Consider the following 8,620-nt stretch of genomic DNA (forward strand, 5'->3'; position numbering starts at 1 on the left):
CCAGCGGGTCCAGCGGGAACTCAGAGTCCAAGTCAAGGAGGCGAGGGAGCAGCACAGAAGGAAAAATGAAGAAAGGATGCAGAACAACAATATGAGGGAGGTGTGGGAGAGGATGAAGACCATCACTGGCTGCAGCTCAAAGAGAGGTGGCCACTGTCAGAAAGCTCCCACACATGTGTTGTTTAGTGCTCACCACTTGGGGGCGGTGTTGTACCTCTGTTGGCCACCGTCATTCACTCATTTATTACGTCTGTGCCTGACTGCACCTGATAGCGCTGTCAGTCAGTCAGTCATCAGCCTCCCGGCACGTCACTGCCCCCTACCGGTGCGGCGCGGTACTTTCTGCCTGGCCTGGTGTATTTTCACTTCGTTCACACGTATTTTCATGGATCATTAGAAAGAATACACTGGTCACAAACACTCATTGAATGTATTAGACAGCCTGTGGAACTTCAGCAGATGTAGTACATCAGTAATAGTAGTAATCAAGCATGATAGATAGATAGATAGATATTAATACATTTTATTTGTATGGCACATTTTAGAAACCTCAGACACTTTACAAAGTCATTAACATAATAAAATCAATAGTGTAGTGTGTCTGTTGATGAGCACCATGGTCTTGGCCTGGGCTTGAAGAAGCAACCATCTCTTTGAAATGTCCCACTGTGGATCTCCACATGATCTTCTGTGCAACAGTTTGTCCTGTGAGCTCACTGGAAGAGTCTGCAGAAGAAGCAGAAGATGAGGGTGTCTACCTCTCAGCTGCAGCAGCTCACCATCTTCACCACTGTGCTGACTGGTGGAGGCGTCGCCACCATGTACTACCTACAGCAGAGTGAGTTCCATTCACTAACACCATTCACACCTTCACATCTCTGTGTGTAGGAAGAATTCTCTGGAGCTGCTTCAATGGACCACAGTGACAGACAAAACAAAGCATCCCAGCACTGCAGGCCACCAAACTACCAGTGGAGTTAGAATCAGGTTCTTGATGTCTGAAGATTCTGTCTGTCATGAACAGAGTCGGGTCGGAACCGCAGCGGTACCGTCTACACCGTGTGCACAATTATTAGGCAAGTTGTATTTTTGAGGATTCATTTTGCTATTGTACATTTAGAGTGCTTTTGATCTATCCAAAATGTGAACAAACCATCAAACCTGAACATTTAAGTAGTAAAAGTGAAGTTCTGGCTTTCTTATGAGAATATCTTTATGTACACCATTATTCGGAAACTATTAGTGTGCACAATTATTATGCAACTAAATGAAAAACAAAGATTTTCGCATCTCACTTGTTTATTTTTACATGTTAAAGTGAGAATAAAAAAAAACCCCTCAGAATTAACAAATAAACATTTCAGAAATAATAATAATAATAATAATAATAATAATAATAATAATAATAATAATAATAATAATAATAATAATAATAATAATAATGATAATGAGAGCAGGCCTTCGCTGAGGCTCAGTCCCGAATATTAATAATAATAAAAAAAAAAAAACAGTCACCAGTATAGCCACCCTTCTTTTCAATAACATTCACAAGCCTTCCATTCGCGGAGTTTAGTCAGTTTCTTGATCTGGTCAGAATCAACTTTTTGTACAGCTGCCGAAACACTGTTCAGAGAGGTGCACTGTTTACCTTTACTCTAAATGTCCTGCTTAAGAACGGCCCAAAAGTTCTCAATAGGGTTTAAGTCAGGTGGTAGTTTTTCATCTTTAAGGCCTTTACTGGCCAGCCACACAGTGGAATACTTTGATGCATGTGATGGAGCATTGTCTTGCATAAAATCAAAGTCCTCTTGAAAGATGCAGACTTTTTCCTGTACCACTGCTTGAAGAAAGTGTCTTCTAAAAATTGGCAGTAGGTCTGAGAGTTGATTTTGAGTCCATATTCAACCCAAAAAGGTCCAACTGCTCATCTTTAACAATACCTGCCCATACCAGTACCCAGAGATGGGGACTCGAGTTAAAGACTTGTACTCGAGTCGCATTTTTGGAGACTCCAGACTCGACTCGGACTCGACCCTAAAAGACTCGAGAATTGACTCGACTCGAGATCAAAGACTCGTGGGTAATCTTTAATTTTATTTTATTTTTTTGTTGTTTTATTTATTTATTTATTTATTTATGTTTCACAAAACCACCTCCGATGCACGACGCATCGCGTCACATCCCTCCCTCTCTCCTTCATTATCAGTCATCATGGCAAGTGCAAGTGGAGCAGCTGCTGCTAAAGAAAGTCCACCGCCAGGTTCGCTACCCTTTATATTAACGTACTGCTACACAAACTTCAAACAGAACGGCAGAGACAGAACTGCAAAATGTAAATGCTGCAAAAGGACAATAAAAGAAAAAGGTTCCACAACCACCAACTTCCTGCGGCACATTGAAAAGGTGCACAAGGAAAGGTAAGTTGTACTCATAGTGTTTTTGCATACATTGTCTAGTTATTGTTTAGCTTAGTGCATTACCAAGAAGAAACGGTCGGGCCGGCTTGGTTACCTCCGTTTTACAAGCTAGCTTGTTGCGCTAGCTTGTTGCGCTAGCTTATCACACTAGTGTTTAGGGTTGCCACCCGTCTCGTTTTTCCCAGAATTGTTCTCTTTTTTCACCACCTGTCCCGGGAAAAATAAAATCTCTCCCGGGACACAATTTGTCCCGTTGTTTAGGGAAAATGACAAAACCTCATTTGATTTCCGTCTGTGGTCTAGATAGGGTTGCCAACCCTCCCGTAAATATACGCACTTCACTTTTTACCCGTATATTTCGGGGATGCCTCCGCCTCCCCCCCATGTCCCGGATTTGAAACTCTAGGAGGTGGCAACCCTACTAGTGTTTGTGTTACAAAAATGAGCAACCTCCCATGTTGTTCATCTACAGGTATGCTGAATATAAGGCAGCCAAAAAAGTTTCCTGTGGAGAAGCCCAAGAGGGTCAGACTCAGAGCAGCCTCGATTCCTTTGTGGGACTAAAACAAGGAGTGAAAACATACAGCCAGGGCCATCCCCGACAGAAGACCATTACTGACTCCATAATTCATGACCTCATCATCTCATGCAACCTTCCTCTGTCCTTGGTTGACATACCCAGCTTCCAGAACTTCATGTCAGTGGTGGATGAAAAATACTGCCCAGTAAGTCGAAACACCGTTACCAGAGTGATCTAGCATCCGACAAAGAGTACAAGATCAAATCCAAATTACAAAAAGCAGACACTGTGTCTGTGACTGTGGACATTTGGACTGACAGGAGCATGCAAGGCTTTCTAGGTGTAACGGCCCACTTCATGGAAATGGAGAAGAGCAGTGTCTCAAGACTGCAGACAGTTCTCTTAAGTTGTGATAGATTCACAGGTTCACACACTGGAATCAGAATCAGTGAACAATTTGAGGAGATATGTGACAAATTTAATGTAAAACACAAATTAGATTACATTATCAGTGATAACGCTTCAAATATGAAGAAGGCCTTTACAGTTTGTTTCCCCTCAACAACTAGAGCTGAGAGGCATGAGTTGGATGACGAGGGTGAAGATGATGATGAGCTAGAAAATGATGACTTATGGGAGGATACAGGTGAAACCCTCCAAGAAGATGTGGACACCATCCAGAGTAGCTGCCGGCAACAGCGGCTGCAGTGCTTTGCCCATTCATTGCAGCTCGTCGTGCGAGATGGACTGAAAGAGACCAACATTATTAACTGTGCATTGGCAAAGGTGACAAAATTCTGCAGTTTACTTCATACAACTTGTGGACTTAAGGAAGCTTTTAAGAAAACGTATGGAGCCAATCGGAGCATCCCCTCTGCTGTAGCAACTCGTTGGAACTCGACTCTCCGCCTTGTACAGGTAGTCACTGACCTTGATCCCCAAAGCCTTAACACTCTCCTGGAAGATGAAAGACACAAAAGCCTGTGCCTAACAGGCAGAGAGTTGAGCCAGCTGAAAGAGCTTGTGGAAATTCTGGGCCCGTTTCTTCAAGCAACAGATCTCACACAAGCAGAGAAGGTGGTTACTCTCAGTGCGGCTCTCCCTAGCATTCTATCACTCAACAGCCACCTCAACAGTATGCAGAAGAAAGCTCATTACCTGCGCGGTTTAGTGAAAGCCCTACAGCAGTCCCTCCAACGCCGTTTTCAGGTATGATGGTAGCTATAAAAACAAAACATTTTCACCCACTTCTTTACTTTACTACCGTAAAGCTGAATTTGATGATCTGATTTTGTTTCAGGGGATGTTTGTAAATGTCAGAATGGAGGAGTCGGACAAGCCTGCAGGAGACCTGCCCTTTGGAGATAAGGTTTACATGATGGCTGCACTACTGGACCCATACTACTGCCTCTTTTGGCTGGAGCATGATGTTCCCATCCCAAATGATGTCAAGAGTGATGTGAAGGAGATGGTAATGGGTAAGTTTACTTGTGATAGATTCCTTAACTTATATATTCCTTAATTTAATCATCACTATTTGTATAACTAAGATCATGATCTGATGAACATAATGTAACTAACCATGTTTTTTGTGGACATTTTTCAGATCATGTCTTGGCTGATGCTTCTCAAGTCACTGTACGTCAAGAGAACAGCAGCGGTGGTGAAGATGACAAGGAGCAGTCACCGACACCTACCAAAGTTCCTCGCCTGTTCTCAGCCTATTGGAAGAAAAGCAAGAAGAACCCAGACCATGCCTCATCTGTCAGGGCTGAACTCAAGCGCTACATCCAGAATTCGGAGTCCACTGCGGCCGATGAAGAAGAACCGCAAACAGACTGTCTGGAATTCTGGAATCGACATACTAAGGGTTTCCCCAGACTTCATAGGGTGGCTATGAGAGTGCTTAGTGTCCCTGCTACCAGTGCACCAGTAGAGAGGGTATTTAGTCACGGAGGTATTATAATGCGCCCGCACAGAGCCAGGCTTAGTGCAACAAACCTGTCATGCTTAATTTTTCTGAAATGTAACAAGCATGTTGCATAATTTTTGATGGTCTTTCAGCGACTGAGAGGCATCCTAATAATTTTTGAAATGTAACTTAAGTTCAGTTGCATCATTTTTCAGTCTTTCAGCCACTGAGAGGCAGCCTAATATTTTTTTTTAAATGTAACTTAAGTTCAGTTGTATAATTTTTCAGTCTTTCGGCCACTGAGAGGCAGCCTAATGTTTTTTTTAAATGTAACTAAGTTCACCTTCTTGGAGGCTTTCTTTATTTTCTTTTTTCCACACATGGGTTCGTTTAGTAATAGTTAAGGCCCATGGAAAGGACAGACAGTTTTACTACTTTATTTTATCTATTTTATTATTTAATATTATTTATTATTATAAATGCCATCTATTTTAGTTTTTTTTTTTAAAAAAGTCTGAATAAAAATTTGGATATACTGTATTTCAGCCAGAGGCTGTCATTTTATATATATGTGTGTGTGTGTGTGTGTGTGTGTGTGTGTGTGTGTAAAGACTCGTGACTCGACTCAGACTCTAAATCAAAGACTCGCGACTCGACGAGTCTTGCCCCTCAAAGACTCGAGAATTGACTCGACTCGAGGCCGAAGACTCGTGACTCGACTCGGACTCTAAATCAAAGACTCGTGGGCATCTCTGCCAGTACCCCACCGCCATCTTGCTGGCATCTGAGTCGAAGTGGAGCTCTGTCGCCATTACTGATCCAACCACGGGCCCTTCAATCCTTTCCAACAAGAGTCACTCTCATCTCATCAGTCCACAAAACCTTTGAAGAATCTGTCTTCAGATATTTCTTGGCCCATTCTTGACGTTTCAACTTGTGTGTCTTGTTCAGAGGTGGTCGGGTTTCAGCCTTTCTGACCTTGGCCATGTCTCTGAGAACTAAATACCTTGTACTTCTTGACACTCCAGGTAGGTTGCAGTTGTGAAATATTGCAGAACTGGAGGATAATGGGTTCCTGGTGGCTTCGAGTTTGTTTCTTCTCAATTTTTTGCGGTTAAATTGCATCTTTTCTTCTCAACACGTTTCTTGCAACCCTGTTTACCATTTGCTACAAAACGTTTGATGGTTCTGTGATCACGCCCCAATATCTTAGATATTTCAAGTGTGCTGCATCCCTCTGAAAGACCTTTTTACAATTTTTGACTTTTCAGAGTCAGTCAAATCTCTTTTTTGGCCCATTTTTCCCAAGGAGAAGAATCTGCCTAATAATTATGCACACCTTGATATAGGGCGTTGATGTCCTTAGGCCACACCCTCCCTCGTTATACAAATACACATCATCTAATATGCATTATATCCTCTTAGCATTCAAGTTTATACAGCTTGGGGTTGGAAATTAAGGATAAAATGATCATATGGTCAAAATAGTCACTTGCCTAATAATTGTGCACACGGTGTATATATGGATCTATCTACTACTCACTCTCAAAAAGCTGACAACCAACAGCAACAAAACCAACCTACTCTGCAATTTTTTTTTGAAATTAGCTCCATTAAATAGGGATGCCCTATCCCTAAACACAATCGATTCACATGACAAACCGAACCAATCAGGTGATTCATTTGACGTCACTAGTCACGTGACCAAACCGCGCCTCGGCACAGTGTTTCGATACGTTTGCTTCATGAGCAACAGCGCATGTGTCGGAGCCTCGGGTGTCAGCGGACCATCACTACAGGTGGGTCCCTCACGACCAGGACACCACAACGGGGCATGGTTTTGCCACACAGTTGCACATCAAGTTCCAAGTACCCGAGGTAAGGGATAGTCAGGCCATTGGCAGCCCTGACCTCTAACCAATGGCAGGCACGGAGGCGTTCCTGGCCCAAAGGCTCAAGATGCTGGCGGAAAGAAACACTCAACACAAGGGACCCTAACGCCACTCATGTTCACATCTAAATGAGAGCAAGATGAAATTAATCCGGAAGCATCCACGTCAGATAAAACAGCCTGTGAGCCAGTAACGGCCCCGTCCAAACTGTGGCTCTGCAGTTTGACGGGCACTAGTTTTCCGCCACAGAAGGGGATTGAGACTGCTGACCAGAATTTGACTGAGGTCGAAGAGAGAACTGTGAACGAGGCGGAACACGCACCCCATCACACTCGTGCGAAAAGTGCCCAGGCTGGTTACAACGCCTACATACTAAAGGTCCGGATCGGGGTGGACGGCGGTGCTGACTGGAGTTTTGCAGTTGAGCGATACTGGCCATCAGCTGATTAAGCTGCTCCTGCTGACGCCGTAGCATATCACTCATTTCGCTCATCTCTGACTGCGCAGCAGCTTGGGGGCTGCCAGAAACGCCATACTGAACACCATACACAGTGGAAACTGATTGACTGCGGCCCCTCGCACCACCAAGCGAACCTTCACGTTCCCAGCGGATGGCCTCAGCTCTTACATCCAACAAAGTGGAATCGGGTTGCCGACGCACCAACTGCTTCAGCTCACGCCGCAAGGAACAGTTCAGGACATGCTCAACGAACTGGTCTCTCAAAAGCGTCTCAGCATTGGGCATGGCAGTAGGGGCACACTGCTTTACCTTCCCCATGAGAACCATCAAGGCAAGAGAGAACTCCTGAAGAGTTTCTCCCTCTTGCTGTCTTCTGGAGAAAAAGGCCTGCTGCAGTGCCACATAAGACTCTGTGCACCCATAGAGCTCCTCTAAAATGGCAAGTATTCTTGCAGGATCCTCCCTCTCAGCGGCAGAGCGGTACCGTATCTCCTCCTTAGCCTCCCCTTCCAGATGGTCAAACAGGAAGAACGCCTGGAAGGATCGGGATAAGCGCAGAGCCCTCATGCTCGCCTGTACCTCCTCCACCCACTCACTCAAACCTATACCTGACCATCCCCTAAAAATGGGACACTTCCTATCCCTAGATACAAAAATTAGTCCTGGTTGGGCAGACAAGGTGGACGGTAAACCACTAGGGCCAGCCTGTTCCCCTCACAACCTCTCGTTATCGGCTTTTAAATGTGCGATCAAGTCCCTAAGCTCTTGTATTCCCTCCTCCATGACTAAAAAAAAGAATTCCCTAAAACAAAAACAATTGCTATGATGCAATAGCACTCAAAAGATAAAAGGGGGAAAGTTACACCTAGAATAAAACCTCACCACCATTCACGAGGGTCCTCAAGAAGTCACTGCTGCTCTGTCACCAATATGCTCCAATCTACACACAATAAGAAACAGGATTAATACAAGTAAAAAAACACATTCAAAAGAAAATCCCCCCAAAAATAGAAAGACAAAACAAACAAAAAACAAACAAACAGAGAACACACGTCTTGACCGTTTAAACCGAGAATCCTGCCGACATCGCCAAGTTGTGGCGAGGGTAGGGGTGAACTGAACAGAATCGAACTAATGATAAAATGGATTAGCAAAACAAGAGAAATGGGGACCGACAACACCACCCTGGGAATTTCACCCAGGCATTAACTAAACTAAACAAGACACACAGGTTTGCTACCCGGTAACGGATGCAGGATGTGGTTCTCAGATAATGAAAAATACAACTTTTATTGAATACAAGAGACAGTGAATAAAATCTTTTCTTTTTGAGTAAAAACAAACAAAAGCTGGAGCTGGTTGAATGGTCATGGACCAGTGTGAGGGGTGAAGCTGAAAATAACAAATAATAACAAATCC

The sequence above is a fragment of the Nelusetta ayraudi genome, unplaced genomic scaffold (assembly GCF_046127955.1).
Source record: "Nelusetta ayraudi isolate G7.1 ecotype Tasmania unplaced genomic scaffold, CSIRO-AGI_Nayr_v1 ptg000055l, whole genome shotgun sequence".
Taxonomy (NCBI): Eukaryota; Metazoa; Chordata; class Actinopteri; order Tetraodontiformes; family Monacanthidae; genus Nelusetta; species Nelusetta ayraudi.